Here is a 19,338-nt window from a genome sequence, read left to right on the forward strand (position 1 = left end):
CCACCATGTGCCAGAGACGGGGCCTGCAGCAAGTTGCTCCAACTCCGAGACGATTTCCCTTTTTTATCACACACAAATCAGAGCGTTGTGAGGATTAAATGAGATAATTCATGTATTACATTCACAACAGGAGCAAACGAGTAGAAAGAGCATTAAAATAGGAGCCATCACTATCATTATTATTATTAACATTACTATTGTAACTGGTAATGGTGTAACAATAATTAATATTCATAATTAATTATGATTAATTAATGTTATTGATAGTAATTAATCGCTAAGAGTATATTGGACATGAAGAACTGAATGCGGTACAAAACGATTTTCATGAGTTTTCTTATTGAAAAGAATAATTTATGTTATTCCTTTAAGAGGTCATATTAATGGAATTAGGGTTTAATATAAAAAGAACATGATATGATCCCCACATGCCCAGAGTCTTCCCAATATGAGAACTGTTACACAAAGTTCAAGCCTAAGCTTTAGGATGAGAAACAGTAAGTACATGAAATTAAATGTGTATCTTTGTCAGCATCCTATCTCTAGCTGTTTATCTTCTTTTCATTGCTCGGGTCCTCTACAAAATTAAGAAACGCATATAAAAACATAACTCCACCTGTCCAGCATCTTCTCTTCAATTGACTTTGGCCACAGATCAAGGGGTTCTCTAACTGGCTCTTTTACGTGGGGACAGTTTATTCTGAAGCTGTCGGGCCCCATCACTGACACTCAGCACCTTTTCTCACTCTACGAATACAAGCTGCATTGATATTAGTTCGGAAAATTTCATCCAGGGCTCTACAAATTACCCAGCTCACAGAGGTTTCCACGCTTTCTTGATGTCCCCACCTGGGATCAGGCAGGTTGTGGACAAACATGAGATCAGCTGATTTCCACTTCGGATAATTCACCCCCCTTCCTGTGTTCTGTTGCTACGTGGACCTCCTCCCCCAGTCTTCTACTCACAACCCCTGCTTTTAGCTCTCCACTTAAACACGTAATAATCGGATGACCCAAAATATCAAAGATTTATTTCTTTTCCATATTACACATCCATTGCAAGTTGCCGATAGGTCTCTCTGCTTATCTTAGTCATTCAAGGTCCCAAGCCGATGAAGCAGGCGCCGTCTCGAACACTGCCAGTTGCTGTGCCAGAGGAAGAAAGACAGCTCTTCAGTGTCAAATCCTGAATTAAAAAGTGGCCTGCATGGCTTCTTCTCATAAGTCACTGGCCGGAATGGTCGCATGGCCCCATCTAACCTCAACAGGGTTTGAAAGTTCTACTTAGGCAAAAGCAAGTGACCCAAAAATACCTGGAGAAGCTCTGAGGACACACATAGAATTTCTATTTGATTCCAAACAGCAATATCTTTCTCTTATTTGAAAAACTGTAACCTTGAGAGGGTTATTTACTTATTTTCTGTGGAAAATTTTTGGTGGTAAGTCACAGAATACAATCATTATGTGAAAGGATTCCCAAATCAGATAACTGTATGGCATATTGATTAAAAACCTCAGATGCAAGTAAATGTCAATCTAGAAGAGTTTCTAATAGCAAACTGCCATCGTATCCTAGAAATCATAGTCACACAGAGACTTGCATACTCACTTCCTCCTCTCCTATCGAGATGAAAACGAAGACAAGCGGGAGTGACAGGCCTTTCCAAGGTCCCGCAAAGAAGCAGACTTACCGTTTTCAACAAACTGCCTCCATGATGATGTATCTTCATTTTCAAAAATGAGATCTGATCATCTCACTTAATTTAGGCATGAGAATTCCAGTTATTGGTCTTGGAGCACACATACTCATGGGCACAGTAACAATCTGAATGTGCGCTAACAGTGGCCACCATCTACAAATGTAGCTATTTAAACTGAAACCTAAATAAATTAGAATTAAATTATATTAAATCAGAAATTCAGTTTACCAGTCACACTAGCCACGTCTAAAGTGCTCAATTAGCACATGTGGTTAGTGGATAATTGTATTTAAGCAGCATAGCTATTGAACACTCCCATCTTTGCAGGAAGTTTAATTGGACAGGTCTGGTCTAAGTCGTCCACTTTTGCGATACAGTATAAGCCTCCTCCCTTTAACTTCTTTCACCTGCAAAAGTTTCCTTTCTTCCTTCCCAAGGATGTGATGTGCCACACACCAAGACCAAAAGGGTACAATCAGGGAAAGGAGATAACAAAGTGGGAAATAATAACCAAATGCCATTAGAATGCTCTAAAAGTTATTTTGACTTAAAATACTTCCAATGTCAACACGGTCCTCAAAAATGCTAGTCCTCCTGGGTTTGTAAGAGAAGGACTAACCCCGATAGGCTGTTCAGCTCCCCACCACTGTCCTGATAAACACTCAGTCACTCTTCAACTTGGAGACTTAGCAATCTGCTCACTTGCAGACTGGAGAAGATCTCTCTTCTCCAAATCTAATATACCAAAACAAACGATTCTCCCTTAAAGTCCAAAAGAAGCAGTGTCAAATAGAAGTATTATGCTAGAGAGTGTTTATGAAAGTTTGCTAATCAAAAGGGGAGACTTAACAACCAATGAGGTTAACACAACCCACAAAGGAAGAAAAAATGGCCAATAAAATGTACTATTTTCCACCCATGAAATGCAAATAGAAACTACCATCTTTTTGTTTTGTTTTGTTTTGTCCTGCCCAGTACTTTGTCAAACTTGAAAACTACTGGCAATATGCAGTACACAACTGTGAAGACAGGCTACTCCAATGTACTATTTTTTGTTGTGAGTCCCTTTGGTACATAGATCCTGAAAAGCAATTTGGCAATCGATGCTGCACCCATCCGGATGCAGTCAAGAGAACAGAAGCCACTTGTGCCGAGGTGTACAGCTTGTGGTTTAGAGCAGAAAGGCTCTTTTCAGGAAATCCAAAAGGGTAGGATCACAAAGAAGTCACCGCTGATAACCTCACTTTCCTGCAATACTGAGATCGGTGGTTCTTGGGAAGCTACCTGGAGACTCTGAGACCTCGCTGAGACTGTCTGTCAACTGTGTGACATGCAAAAGGAGGAAGTAGAGCAGGCAGAAACCATCCTCCTGACAAATCATGAGGCTTGGGCAGCAGTGACCATTGTGGATAGTGACTGGGCCATGTTAGCCCAAGAGCCTTATGAAATACGAGTGAGCAAGAGAAAGGGCAGACTAACCATCAATATTGGCAACAAGAGGCTAGGAGTCAGATTTGATTCAGCTTAAGCAAATATGTAAATATGGCATTATCTGTATCCCAAACATCGTGTCATAATTAAAAGTATTAATTTCATAAGACTTCGGAAAAATGGTTTTAATGCTTTTAGAAAAAGCACTATTAGACCTCACCGCTTCCTCTGACCACACTAGTCTTCATCTACTTCAAGGAAGGATTCCGCTGAAGGAATAAGTTCTTATGGAATCCGTATCTGTGGGCAATACACATCCAGCTTTGCGGAAGTCTTGGACCACAATGCACGTGCCAGACCTCAAAAGTAAAGTAGAAAGAAACATCCCAAGAAATGAAAAGATCAGACTAGCAGCATCCACAAGTGTAATTAATACCGTACTTTAAGGATAGCTGAGTTTCAGTAAATTGAAGAATACCTTTTTTCTATCCTTTACCCCAGTCCCATTAAGCTTTCCTTGTACCCTCATTTTTTTTCAAAATGGAGAAAATACACTGGATCACAGCTGGAAAATACAGCAAACCTTGGATTTTTACCCTCTGATTATTTCCACCCCAAGGGATAACTATCATGAAAGTACTGTTTCTAGTGAAATTGAGGCCGTGTAAGAATTAAAATAGTCCAAGGAAAATAAACAGCCAAAGGCGCAAGTCTAGAGATTAAACTCTAATTATCACTTTTGTCCAGGAGTTCAGGAAGAAATGTGGAACAGTCACTGAAGCAGTGCCAGAAGCCACTCTCATTGTGGAACAAGCAACTCCTGCTGCCTTTTTTTCTGTGCAATTTATCAGGAAAGCGTGGCTCCTATTCCAGGGCATAGGGGAAGCTGGAAGTCAATTTTATCCACCTCATTTGAAAAGAATATCATGGTGACTCCGGGAATTAAAACAAAACAAAACAAAAAATCACATCTTATACCAGGAAAAGTAATGTTGCAGGATAAAGGAAACAAGTACCACTATTTATGGTCTAGGATTAATGAGGGCTCAGGGCCTGTAAAGCTTCCTTTTTAAAAAAAATTCAGCAGTATATTAAGTAACTCTCTGAATGACAATCCAAGGGGGGCACCCCTCTGTAGCATGGCGGGCACCAGGAGAGCTGGTCTTCCTCAAATATTTGTTCCTGTTCCATGAATTATCTACACTTGTGAGATCTAGCTCCCTGGGCCATGGCGTAGAGGGTTAGAAGTGAGAAAATAGATTATTTGGGGGAAAATATGTTGTTAGATACCTATCTCACACATACATCAAAATAAATGGATCAAAGAATGAAATGTAAAAAGTCAGCAAGACCCAGAGAAAATAGATATTATAGCTGATATTGGTAGAGAAAGACTTTATAAGCACAAAAGCAAAAAGAATATAGGAATATTTTAATGGAATTTGTTACATAAAAATTTTAATGTCTACATATCATGAGACATCATAAATAAAATCAATTAGAGAAATAACTAACAGAAGCTATTTGAATGTTTAAGATAGACAAAAGGTAAGTATTTATGATATATAATTAGTTCTTATAAATCTATAAGAGAAACTTCCAGTGAAAAAACAGAAGATCTGTCTATGGCCATGCTACCCTGAACAAGCCCAATCCCATCTGATCTCAGAAGCTAAGCCGGGTCGGGCCTGGTTAGTACTTGGATGGGAGACCGCCTAGGAAGACCAAGTGCTGTAGGCGTAAAAAATAAAAATAAAAAAAAATAAGGGATTGTAAGTAGACAAAGTCCTTGCAATCTGTGAGGTCAACCAAGGGTTGCCTCGCCTGAAAAAAAAAAAAAAAAGGAAAAAGAAAAAATAGAAAATCTAAATATTCAACTCTTAGAAATACAAATTATCAATAAGTATATGAACAAAGCTTCAACTTCATATGTAATTAAACTTTTGAAAAACAGGTAATGAAAAATGTAAATAGGAAGCTCTTTAAAATAAATTTAAAAACGTATATTCCAACAGAAAAATGGGTCTCGCCATGGGAAGACCAAAGTAGAAACTTTCTGTCTTTGTACCTCCACCGCACATGACCACACTGCTCTTAAGGACATACTTCTGGGTCTTTGATGTGAATTCTTCTTCAGCACTAGTTTGGTATCACTGCCTGAGGCCAGGTCATGTAGTGATAGTTGGACTTCACGCACACTCAGTCTTATGAGAAGTATATAATAATAGCCAGTCTATAGCCATGCCATCTTATGTGTTTACTGAAGGGTAGCAGAATATGTCACCCCAAAGTATACCACTTTGGCATATTGATTATTTTGAATTAAAGGCTCTTAAGAAACAGTTGATGCAGGAAGGACATTCTAACCCCCTTTGTCCTCTTGAATGCAGGAGAGAAATCTTCCGTGTGAAAGTAACCTCCCTGCTCCAGGAGGAAGGACCGTCTTGTGACCAGAGATGAGAAATTTGGAGCCCAGAAATCTATATCAATGAAACTTTATCCTCCTATTCACTTCTTTACCACTTACTTCTAGCTCAAACCCCTTTGTCTTGTCAATTCCTCACAAATTTATTGTCTAAAAGGTAAAAAAGCTTCCTGCTGTGGTCACTTCTTTGGGTCTTCATTCTCTTCTCAAAGCTCCCATGTACATATAAAAATAATAATAAAATTCGTATACTTTTCTCCTGCTAATTTGTCTTTGTCAGTTTAATTTTCAGACCCAGCCAGAAATCCTAGAAGACTCAAGTAAAATGTTTTCCTACCCTACACCACTATGACACTGGGGCTACTATGCTTGATATGCCCAGCCATGAAGGTCTACAGCAATACTTATTGAAAGTCCTATTAGTTGACCGAGTAATTCTACTTTTAGAAATCTGACCTAATGAAACAGTAGTCTATCTAGTGATACTGATGGAAGTATTTTTTATTACTGAGAAAACCTGGAAATAATCTCAATGTGCTATACCTGAGGCATAGCTAAATTACGAAAAACTCAAATGATGAAACACTAAATAACTAAAAATGTTTTAAAGAAATATTTAATGACATGCAAAAGCACTCAGGATATATTACATGAAAAAAGTCATAGTTTGATCCAATTTTTTTAAAAGACCAGAAGAAAAGATAAAATATTAGCATTGCTTATCTCTGATATAAGAGATTAATGTTGCCCTGTTTAATTATAAAATTATCATCTTAAAACATTTGTAACTCTAAAAGTACAATGTGATAGTTTAATATCAAACAACCTAGGAGCATATAAAGCCACAAGAAAAGACCCTGACTTACTCTTGCTTTTTATTACTGACTCAACCCAAGAATATTGGCGAATGTCCTTTCAGATGCTTTCCTAGGCAAATTCTCATTTACCGTATTTTAGGAAAATAGACTCACATTAGAGTCACTTTCAGAACACACTTAGTGTCCTAAACTCACTTTTTATCACTCAGAAATATAGCCTGGACATCTTCCATGAACTTGCAAATACATATGCTCGGTTATTTTTTAACAGCAAGCTAAGTGTCTGTATTTATTTTTTTAACTGTTATCCTTTCACAATTTCAGTTTTTCCTTGATGTTCAATAATGCTACAGTGAACACATATCGCTTTTAGAATTGGAAAATTTTATACACATTTTTTAAGGAGAGAAATCTACTTCATGTGAAAGAGGGAAAAGGTGACTCCTTGGAAATATCCCTCTCCATGTAAAAGAGAGAAGCATCTACTCTGCATCTCTTCTCTGAGCCAGGTAGCAGATGTCGGCTGAGGGCCTGCTGTGTGTCAGGGTGCTGGGTGCTGTGGGCAGACAGGGTGTGACCTTAGTGCCTGACTCAGAATCGGCCCTCAGTAAATGGACAAAACCGAGCTGTGCCGCTGCTGCCGAAATGGAGCAGGGAGCTCCCCGTGCCTACGACGGGGTTAGAGGAAGCGGGGCTGTGCCGGGATCCTCGGTGCCATGGTTTTCTGTTAATGCCTACTAGAACGAGATAAATGCTTTTCCCTTCCCCAGACTCCAGTAATTTAACTGGGTTTGGCAACCAGTTTGTAATCTCTAAAATAAGAATGATAATGGGTAGTGATTAAGGGAGAGTTTGGGTGAAATCCCAAGCAAGAGCAGGACACACAATGACCCCATCCAGAGTGCCTTCCTCTCCATGGGCTGGGCAGGGACGATGAAACAGCTTTATGTGGACTTGAGTGATCACTCTGATCACCACAGAAGAAGGCTCCGAGGCCGAGTCTCCGTCCAGTGTGATTAAACTACCACAGGCATTGGAGCAGGGAGCGAAATAGTTATTTGCTCCTCCCCCCAAACACAGATATTTTCAGATGTGTAAGCTTATTTTAAAATTGCCCCAATGCTAATAAAACAGGAAAGCAGTTCTGTTACCATAAAATGATTTTAAAATACAGTGACAGGACATAACTATATTATCTACAATTTTGGCTTACAGACAACACCTCTCCTACCATACCACACATAGTTCTCAAACTCACACCTGATCACAAAAAAAGAGAAAAGCAAAAGGAAATGCTGAATTAGAGAGAAGCCTCAATGGGACTAGAGAAAGTGACTTCAGCCTGGCTTTGAAGCAAACCTACTGTGGTCACATGGTTTTTTTCCTAGCTGTCACTGAACAAAGTAAAACAGTTTAACATATTATTGACTACTGCTATCATGGTTAAAGAACATGACCTAACACTGAGTTAGGAAGAGAAGCAAGTTCTCCCACTCAATGTGAGATTCTCTCACTGGGCTGCAAATGAACCCTAAACAAAAACATAAAAAGCAGTTCATTAAAAAAAAAAAAAAATGTAGAGGACTAAAAGCCACTCAACAACCCCCAATACCTGTATTTTGTTTGTGAAGATGTAAATGCCAAAATTAGGGTCAACTGAACCACTTTGCAACTAGAATTTAATCAAAAAAGGATTTGCATAGGTATCATAATTATATCAATGGAGTATACCCAGAACCAAGTGTTTCTATATTAACTACCACCTGTATGAAGTTCTTAAATCTCCAAGGCATTTAAAAATGATGTCAATAATTTAAAAAAACATTTCCTCTTTAATGAAGCCTACCTCGTTGTTCACTCAGATCGAAGTGGTCATGTCCTGCTCTGACTCCCCGTAACCCTTTACCTACACGTGTCTTAGCTTACATCGCACTTGCACATAAGTGATGTGGGCCTGTGGTATAGTTCTACTGGAGTGTAAGTCCTTTGAAAGCAAAGTCTAGATCTGCAATCCTCAGATCTCCTATTCTGTTTAGCTCAGCGCATAGCAGATGCCTGGTAAATGCTTACAAGACAGAGCAAAATGAATACGCATGCAGAAAGGGTACATGGTCTTTGTCATATTCACGCTAAGCCATGGTTTCCTTCACCAACTCAGATGTCTATACAGAGAGGCAAGAAGCTAAGGTAAATAAGTAAAGTGGGCCTGGCAGGGGGCATTTTGGTAAGTTGGTGAGGGCAGGGCAACTGTTACTTAGCTCCATATAATTGTTACTCTGCAGAAATTTGTGCATAGATTTGCCTGATCTTCCCCTTTTTCAGGAGCTAGAAATCTTGACCAATGTACAATCTTTTGGTTTTAAAACTATTTTCAACTAATAAATTTTTGAAAATTGAGCAGGACAAATAGAAACGGCCTGCCAGCCAGATGCAGATCACAAGCTGCCAGTTTACAACCTCCGTGTTAGGTATACTTATCACCGTGCGATACTTTGCCCGCGCGATTTTCTTGTTTAATCTCTCTCCTTGTTTTCATCCTCTTCTCTTGCTGGAAGCTTTGTCTCTAAGACCGGGTTTGTTGCTATTTGTCTGACTTCTCCTGGTTTTCTCAACTCTTGTTAATATAAACACAGCTTCATCCCAAAACCTGTGTCTGTTGCTTGTACCTCTCTAATACCCGTCTTCTTGTGTTTTTGCCAAAGCGAAGGCCACATTTTCTCTGTAATCCAAACCACTACAAACCTTTTTATCTAATCGTGAAAATACATTGATCTCAGCTAGGCTGAGTTTCTTTCATTCTACTTTAGCTTAAGTACCCTTTTGTGTCAATCAATTCCTTTCTACATTTTAAGTCTGGGTTTTCTCCTTGGCCATTTTCCCTTGGGAATAGTTTTAAGGCTTCATATTGCTCCAGGGGACTGTGCCTTTGACCACATAACCACCAGGTGAGAAGCTCACTGGTTCCCTCCTCCACGTGGGCTAGTTCATCCATTGTGGGTATCTTGGATGAGTAGCCATGCTGACTTACAGAAGATATCATCTAATATATTGTAATTCTCATCCCTATTTTATCAATATGTAGTGACTCTTTTTTTTTTTTTTTTTTACACCTACAGCACCTGGTCTTCCTAGGTGGTCTCCCATCCAAGTACTAACCAGGCCCGACCCTGCTTAGCTTCCGAGATCAGATGGGATCGGGCGTGTTCAGGGTGGTGGTGTAACTCTTGGGATTCAACGATGACATTGGTCTATCCTCATCTTAAGATGTCTCTGACATTCTAGTGTCTTCCATGAACACACTGAGAGGGGCAACTGATTCTGACGCCATGGTTTTTAGCAAGAAAGAAGAACTTATGGGCAAAGTGTTACACTCAGATACTTCTCCAGAATAAAAGTCTTCCTGTATGATCTTGTCTTGCTCATCTATTCGAAACCTTTCCCCTGCTCCTAGAGCCATATAACCAACATAACCTGCCATATTTAAAGCACAGATACTGATGCTTACATTCAGATGTCTGCTACTCAGCTGAAAAGGCTTTTCACACATAAATCCTTTAACTACTTACTGTCCTAACATGAATAGGCTACCAATCCAACTTGAAAATATCATTTTTCCTATCTGTAAAAGATAGATCACAAGAATTTAACCTGATTGGGCTTGAAAATGAATAGGAGGCTAAATAAAATAGTTTTCTTTTAATCATAAAGAATTAGAGTTAAGCTAAATAAAAACAGAAACATTTTAGTACATTTTTTAAGCATGCAATAATCATAAGCAATAACCAAAATATCATGAAAAGTAGCCTGCAGGAAAATTAGTCTACAGAAAACACAAATAATCTATAACACTCATCTGAGGATACCTAGAAGATAGGCAAAGTGAACTAAAATGTACTATGTATTCATTCCATAAATAGTCTGGACTCAGTTAAATGATACGCTGTACAATTTTAGTTCGGAGAAAACGTAATTCCAGAATCAGATTAAGGGCAGCGGTGGGGAATGGAAGGACAGAGGAGGATAAAAATTAACCAGGGAAAGACCTCTGAGGGACCTGGTGACCTTCTGAGAACTATCATGTGCCAATATTTGAGCTTCACCTAAAACCAGAGTCTGGTAAACAGAATCGTGATTGTATGCAAATGTAAAATTAAACATCTACTCAGTGAGTAGTTAAACTATTTTTTAAGAGCTCCCAAAATCACTTAAAAGGGAAATTGAACTTCTCATCTTACTACCTTAATCTTCAAATACCGAAGTCTTCAGAAGTCTCAAAATTCCAAGCCATCGAAATATTTTATTTGCCCAATTTCTGTCCCGATCATACAGTCTAAACTCTGGTGGAACACTGCAGTTGTTTGTTATGGCTTCTTAGCATGTTACATCTGGTTTAGTGGTTCAAAGAATCCCTTCTCTGGAGAAACAAGAACTTCCACCTGAGAACTCAACCAAGCCCAACCGAAAACGTCATCTTGTCTTCTCTCTGGATAGAGACTAGCAGCTGTTCCATTTCCCCAGGTACCATAGAAATGATCTCGAGTACTGACCGCCAGTGTTGTTTCTATTTATTTTTGAAATTTTCCATTGTTCTATCTACTTTTCATCATGAAGAAGTAACTAGGTTTTAAAATAACAATTTCCATATATGAAAATAAATCAAAATATCCAAATATCAAAGCTGTGTTTACTTCAAAGCAACATGAAGCTGCCTCCTATTTAAGAGAATCTCTCTTCCCAAAATCATGTGAGCTCTAACATTAAGTTTATAGATTCTGTGTTTGGTATTCAAGGTTAACTTCTTAGTCGATTAGATGTAGGCCAATATTAATAGCGGTGACTGCCATTGTGGAAGTGAGATGCTGTATAACGTTTGGTCTTAAAAGTCAAGAACCTATGAGTTAACTAGATGATCTAATCTAGCTTCAAATTAACCACATTAAAGTAAATTAAATGCTCTTTCCTCTTCATGTTGCAAAACATAAAAATGTCATACTCTGTAATTTGAGAATGACTGTTCTTATTTGATTCAGGAGATGATGTGGTATCTTTAATTCCTTTATCAATATTATCCCAGACCAACAGATGGAAGATGAAGCAATTAAGGAGAAATGAGCATGTGCTGTACTTATCGTGCTTTTTTTCCCCTGAAGTTTGCTTACTGGAAGATATTTTCCTACATCCACCAGACAGGGGTAGTTGCAGCCAAGAAATGACAAAGAAAAAATTAAAGGGCTGGGGGAACCCGTGACATATTAGAGAGGCAGGGACAGAGGACAAATTAACCTCTCTTTCCTCAGTCTATTCCTCAGTTGCAAGATTTTTATTCTAAAAGACAGGTATCCAATAAGCCTTGATATTTTTCTTATATAAGGAAATTGCAACCTAGATTTTGCCAAGAGAGTAAATCAGTCAGCAAGTATTTATTGAGCATCTATTAATATGCTGAGCACATTGCTAGTTTTTGCAGATACTCTGGTGACAATTCAGATAATGGCCATGCCTACTAAGGGAGCCAGAAAACTAGTGGGGAAGACAAATATTAAGGAAGTTATTTCATTTATTAAATGTGAAAGAACTGAATTTGGGTCACAGCTCTAGGGATCAAGATAAGTTACATGCTGTATCACTTTGGGTCCCAGCAAGAAACAGAGGCACACTTATGTAGGTAAATGGGAGACTTTAATAAAGAGACTATAAGGATGTGAGCAGGTTTAGTGCTCTAAAATTAATCATAAGTAGTCTAGGGTAATAACGAGGAATAGTGAAATCCCTCGAGGTAGTAACAAGGAATAGTATAGCACCCCAGGACAAGCAATAGTGGGGTGCCAGCTATTACTCCCAAGTTCTTCTCCCTGGCCCCCATCCCCACTCCCACACCTACACACTTAAAGGAGTAAGAGGGCCATGCTTAGAGGAACTGTATGGAGAGGTCTGACTGATGGAAACCACGGTCTCAATGGAGAAATACAAGCAATCCTCAACAACTCAGAAGAGAGGGCTGGGAACAAAAGCCCTAGCCTCGCTCTCCTCCATCCTGACTCCTGTTGGTGAATATAGGGCCAGCAGTAGTCACAACATTTGGACCTCGCTCCTTTCACCCTAACTCTGGCCCTGGGTGAACTCCATTAACCCAGAAAACAAGACAGCCTGTGGATGCAGCCATGCGGGCCACAGAGCAAGGCCGAGAGAGTGCAGAGCAAATTCATAGGAGAATGTGTGGACTACCCAGCGCACCTGCTGCATTCTCGGTCAGATCACTTCTGCTCCTAGTCTCCATCTGCCTCATGGGAGAGAAAGTCAATGTTGGTAAATGTTTGGTCGCTTCACCTCCTCCATGGGCTTACAGAAGAATCCTAGGAGTTTGTGGTAGAAATACTGGGAGAAGTTCCAGGTCATAGTGATTGTTGCTATATATAACTTTGCTCCTTAGGTTACTCACTATTTCCCCACTTTAGGCATTCACACATCCAGGGATTCCCTGTATTATTATTTTTTTGAACTGATCTTCAAGTCAATGTATTTAGTATATAAAAAGTAATGGCCATAAATTGCAGCACATACATGCAATGGAATATTACTTAGCCTTAAAATAGAATAAAATCTTACCATTTTCCACAAAATGGATGGACCTGGAGGGTATTATGCTAAGTGAAATAAATCAGACAGAGACAAATACAAATACCATATGATCTCATTTATATGCGGACTCTAAAGAATGAAATAAACAAACAAAACAGAAACGGACTCATAGATGCAGAGAACAAACACAGTTGCCAGATGGGAGGGTTTTTGCGGGACAGGGTGAAAGAGATAAAGAGATTAAGAAGTACTAACTGGTAGTTACAAAATAGTCAAGGGGATGAAAAGCGGGAATATAATTAGTAATGTGGTAATATCTATGTATGGTTCCAGGTGGGTACTAGGCCAATCAAGGGATCATAAACTATAGGAATGTCTAACCACTATGCCATAAACCTGAAACTAATATAAAATAATGCTGAACGTCAACTGCATTTGAAAAATCAGAAAATGGTGGAGGGAGGGTGAAGGGGAATAAGAGGTTCAAACTTCCAAATATAAAACAAGTCAAGAGAATGCGGTGAACAGCATAGGTAATATAGTCAATAATATGGCAATAGCATTGTATGGTGTCACACGGTTGCTGGACTTATCATGGTGACCACTTATTTAGATATATAAATGTTGAATCACTATGGTGCATACCTGCAATTAATACCATATTGAATGTTAGTTATATTTTTATATATTTTTTAAAAAGTAGTGGCCATAAAAACCACAACTTTAATGTGCAAAGTACACATATTTCCTCCATGCATTTAAATAAATAAATAAGTCTCTGCCTGACATCATCCCACACTAAAACCACTGTCCAGGCATTTTGGGTTTACTTTGGTTTTTGGTTTGTTCTCCTAAGATGGCTGCCGTGGACAAGCTCAGGGATAGATCTCCTAGGAGTTTTCCCCCCACACTGTGATTCCATGACCCCCCTCCTCCTCACTGAGACACAGCAAGGCCATGTCCTCAGTCTCAGAGGTTGCTCTGACTCTGCCCATCCAAACACCGACTTACTCCATGAGAAATCCATAGCTAATCTGCCTGAACAGACCCAAATCTTAAAAGCTCCTCCTTCTTCCAGTTCAAGAGAACTCAGAAATTTAGAAGCATGGTGCTGGCTTCTCTGTCATGGGTTAGGAGGGGAGCAAAGAGTCACTAACATCACCTGGAGTAGTGTTCTTCCTAGTCATTCACTGCCACTAAATAATAACGGCTATTAAGAGGAGACAAAGAATGGTGAAGAAAGTTGCCTAGGGGGAGAGGGTCTGACCTGCACAGACTCCCAGAGAATTGGCTGCAGGCAGCCTGGAGTAAGGTGTCCAGAAGTCAGAGTGCCTGAGCTTGGCAGGCAGCCTTGCTAATTTTGCAGGAGACCTTCCAAGTTTTCTTGATGTCTACCTTTTCGGTTCTGCTAATGATGATAAACTGTTGCCTCAGGATATAAAGCCAACCCCTTACCTTGCACGTGGGTTCATCATATCAGCCTCTACAAACAGAATGATTAGAAAATATGAGTATCTGTTATGGTATGAAAACTCACAGATGTTGTTTTGATCCTGAGTGACATCAACATATAAATGACAGGGTTTCTGGGGGCAGATCTCCTGGGAAATATGTAACGAAGCTATTGATGGTTTTTAAAAGATTGAAAAAATAAATAATTGCCACTTTGGTCCATGTTCAGAGTTGAACCAGTGAGAACCTGGAACCTCGAGGAGGAACCAGTGGGCTGGGGTTGCAATCCCAGAATACTGCTACGCAAAGCGGCACTGACACCTGTGGGCAGCAGGAAAGAAATCTTCCAACCTCTTTCTCCTTTCACAGGCTCCTTTCCTTCTCCTTGTCTCCTATTGGCTGAGCCCAAAAGAAGCCAGCCAGGGGAGGTGGGGGAATGTGGCCCCCTAAGATAAGCCTGGGTACAGAGCAGAGGAAAGAACAAGATCGCAGTGGATGGGCAGAGGAAAGATTTTCTGGTTATTTTTATCTCCTCTATTCAAGCTCTGGAGATCTACTTAGTCATCTAAACCCGACTGGGATCAGAAGTGTGGCTATGAGACAGTAGAAAATGGTCACTCCCCCTGGGCAGAGTTTCAACAATACTCAAAGTAACATACTGACATGGCTATATGACTAGGATATAAAGACATTATAGAAAGAAGTGTGTAATTGACAATGAGACTCCTAAAAAAAGTATTAAAGGTACCTTTTATTATGGTTTTATTTCCTTAACCATAAATGGTATAGGTACTGGGCATTGGGTTAGTTGAGAATATTCCATAATAGGATAGCAAAACAGTATTTCTAGACACAAGCACTCCCTTCAGACTATCTAGGACACAGTGATGCATCAACCAGATTCCTCATCAGAAATAAAAGTCTCAGTCCAATTGCTGGGAATGGTGTTGGCCGACAGTTCTGAACTGTCAGCGCCCTATCGGGATTGCCTTAGCCTGAAGAACGACATGCACTCAAGGTCACCTACCTCTTCCCAGTCCCAGAACAGCCCACATCCAATGACTGATTAACAAAGGTCTATAAAGGACCAGTGCTCTCAGCTCAACTGGGGACAGTTCTAAAGGGCCTTGGCTTTTTCAGAACTCCTGATGGCTGAGGCTTCCACTGGGACTGCATCTCAGCTTGACTTCTCCCTCTGCAAGATCCTGCTTCTTTGACTTCCCTGACATAGGTTGATCCCAAGAACACTCCCTAACGAAAGCCCTAAATGCAAACCTCCATCTCAGAGTCTGCTTTCCTAGGACCTAGCCCGCATCACAGAGAGATTATCTGGGAACAAATAAACACTTGTATTTCTCTATGTTGTTCAACGTGCCATCTATTGTAACACAACCAAACAAAGGAACTATTTTACTGCCAGTATTTCATTAAACTCCCTGCGCATTAGTCTCCCTTTTTCAAGTTTCTAGTTTTGCTCTTGAAATGTACTTGAGAAAATTAATAGGCCTGGATCCTTTAAAAGAAAACCCAAAGCACATGAAGTTTTTTTACCAGAAAACCAGAGTAGAGGACAAAAAGGAGAACCAAGGGCTCTGTTAAAAAGGGATGAAGGACTTAAGAAAATCAAGTAGAAGAGCTAGACACATAATAAACTCTGGGGCGGAAAGGGAGGGAGTGTAATAAATTCACAGACTTACACATCTAATGAAAAACATACTTAAAATGGAAAGTAGATGCCTGGTCCCATGGACTTCTTACACTGGAAATCTGCTTCTGTTAGGAACTAGAATCTTTTTTTCCTATGGCAGCACCACAAGAGCATGCCAGAACTGTCATGGGTGCAAATTTCCTCCACACTTCCTGAACTCGCCCTCAGAGGATGCTTGGCCAGAGATGTCAAGAGCCTTCCTCAGTGGTTGACGGGAATGGGCAGCCCACGAAATGAAGTCATATCATATTTTAACTTTTAGGCATGTGCAAGTCACCCCGTGCTAAATGCTTTAATAACATCTCATTTAACGGGGGAAAGAGGCGATGATGAGAACTATAACTCGTGCATTGGGTTATCAATTACTAAGTGATTATGGGTATCCAGAAAAAGGGAAGAAATCAAAGAGGAGCTATAGTGGCTTTGCAATGTATTAAAGTCGGCATGACACACATTTCCAAAAATTCTTTTTCCTGTATGTTTCATGTTCAGTTAAATATGAGAGAGAAGTTCTCATGAGAGATCTGGAGGTCATATCCGTTGCTGCTGATCATCTTGTTGGCATGAAATAGTGGCTGGGCCTCCGACTGCTCCACTCTCCCCTGGATCCTCCAACGTTGCTGTGATCACCCCAGAGATGGCATGGTTCTGCACACATGTAAATTGGGTTCAGACATTGAGATTTCACATGCACCATGAGAGGTCCATCACTAACATAAAAAGAATTCCTGGAGAGAGCAAGACAGGCTTTCGAGAGGGTTGGAAAATGGCTTAACAGAGAGCAGAGGGAAGAGATCTGCTTGGGGTTTTACAGTGGTTAGAGGGTGAGGCTGGGGCGATAGCTCTCACACATAGGCTGCAGTGTATGTGGTTCTAACTTCTCACAAGTGCCAAAGCAGGGAGCATCCAGACTTTCTTGTCGGCCTGCTCAGCTGTGTAGCAGAGGGGAAAGGAGAGTGGTGGGGCTCGAAAGCTGTCAGCAGTAACGACAAAAATGGAGTCAGTGGCTTTATTCGAAGTGTGGTTGATTCCTGAACCAAACGTGTGTCTTACTTCCATGACAAAGAGGCTTGGCTTCTGTAGAGCACGCACACCACCAAGATCAGAGGCAATAAGAATAGACACAGGTTTGGGTCCATCCTTGTGGGCTCCAGGTTATGCTTGTGGGTTCCAGCTTGATCTTACTTGGCCCACTTTATATCTACCTTCCCTTGAGGATTGCCTACCCTGTAGACTTCAAGCTCCAGTAGCAGGTGCAAAGACAAAAGCTTTACAAGAATAGTTAGCCATCTCCCACCATTGCATATGGCCAAATCCCTGAAAGAAGTGTGTGTGTGTGTGTGTGTGTGTGTGTGTGTGCGCGCGCGTGAGCAAGCGCGCGCGCACGCACATGCACGCTGGAGATTCTGCTTCTGTGACTGACCTCTAATACAGGAACCCAAAACACTACTTGTTTGGGAGAAGGAAATATGGTTCAAGATCAGTTTGGCATCTCCGACCATATGATACCCTATTCAATGTATTTAATGGTTCCCAATAAAGTATCTAGGTGTTTAAGGCCCCGGCCTACATTTATACCTTGTACTGTAGCCAAATGATCAGACAGCCATATTCACATACCCAAAATGCAATGGCGAAGAAGGCAAAGACTGACCACCACCAGATGAGAGACTCTGGCCAATCACATACTGTTAGCCACGGTTACCTTATTTGTATGGTGGGGTGTGTGTGTGTGTGTGTGTGTGTGTGATGGGTGGTTGTGTGTGTGTGTGTGATCCCTTGGGTATTCCGTAACTTTTATCAGCCTCATTTTGAAAGTATGAGATCATGTGTCCAACTGGTGAGATTTTTTTTTTTCAAATAAAGACTCTACACATTGAGACTGTTTTATATGCTATATTCGTTAGAAACTAATTCTCAAGGCTTTCATCATGCAGTGCACTAACATTTTGATCATTGAGTCCAGCTGTCGGTCATGATATCTACATGTGGATTAAGTTCTTCCCTTTCATTTTTCTCTTATTTCCCTCACTTAACATATTAAATGCCAAAGCAATTTCCTACAACGTCCAATTTGTGCCAAGTGAAGATTTTTCATATTTGCAGACAGGATTTAAAAGTGCCAGAATTTAAAGGCTTAAGTTCTTATCAAGGAGGATGATTATAGTCATTCGTGTAATTCTTGCTGACAGTTTTCTTTAGCTTTGGTCTCCACGTCATAGAAATTAATGTCTATAATTTGTTTTATGGTCCTACAGAGAGGGACAGCAAAAGAAAGAGGAAAAATACCTGTTCTGTTAGAGAGTGTGGCCAGAATTGATCATGTGAGTGAAAATCCAGAATAAAATTAATGCTACTAAGAAGCAAAGAAAAGGAAATGGAATTTTAAAAACATTAAACATACACCAGGGGAGAAATATAAACTCTACGAAAGATAGGTCTGCTAATAAAAAGATAGGGTTCTAAATTATTACGACAACTTAGCTGAATTATTGTAGTCATTTTTCAACTCCTGTTTACCAAGTCAAATTAGAAAAATAAACTTGCACAATAAGAATAATGGAGATGCTGCAAAATAAGTATTGGCAAATAACAGGCGAGGAGTACTTAGAGTAAATGCGAACATAAACATTTGGTCAGGATGATATGCATCCTAACATAATAAGAAAATTAGAAAACATCTATTGAATTGCTTATAATTGTCTTGAAACAAAGCACTCGAGACACACCATAAGATTAGAAAAAAACAGATGTGGTATCATTCCACAGAGCAGGTAAGAATGGCTGAGCTAGCTATTATAATTCAGAAACTCCAACTTAGCAATGTAATGAAACAAATATAAGAAGATGAAAAATCTTTAAACAGTTAGAACACAATGAGATCGTAAGCAAAAGATAAGATGGGCTGACAAAGAAAATATCACATTAGACTGAAGTAACAGATTTTTGCCAACAAATTAGAAAATCAATGACCGAAGGAAATGAAGTAGATGTTTCATAATTGGCCTTTGGTGAAGCTTGTGACAGAATCTCATAAAATTCTATCTGTTAAATTGGTTTGAACTGGCTTAGAGATGAATATAGTCACCTGGACTGAAAATTGGTTGCCTCGTTGAAGGAATATGCCTAGAGGCTCTGACAAAAATGAGTATTTATATTTTCAGGACTCCTAGATTTTCCTTCTTCTTTTCAAGGCCTTCATGAAAATCAGGGTGAAGTTACGGA

The 19,338-nt window shown here is 39.8% G+C and overlaps 2 pseudogenes; one reads left to right on the forward strand and one right to left on the reverse strand.

Annotated features, from left to right (window-relative positions):
* Positions 1 to 4,752: 4,752 nt before the first annotated feature.
* Positions 4,753 to 4,871, forward strand: LOC112483627 (annotated as a pseudogene).
* Positions 4,872 to 9,481: 4,610 nt separating this feature from the next.
* On the reverse strand, positions 9,482 to 9,603 carry LOC112483745 (annotated as a pseudogene).
* Between the last annotated feature and the right edge of the window lie 9,735 nt (positions 9,604 to 19,338).

This window comes from Pteropus alecto, unplaced genomic scaffold (genome assembly GCF_000325575.1).
Source record: "Pteropus alecto unplaced genomic scaffold, ASM32557v1 scaffold164, whole genome shotgun sequence".
Classification (NCBI taxonomy): domain Eukaryota; kingdom Metazoa; phylum Chordata; class Mammalia; order Chiroptera; family Pteropodidae; genus Pteropus; species Pteropus alecto.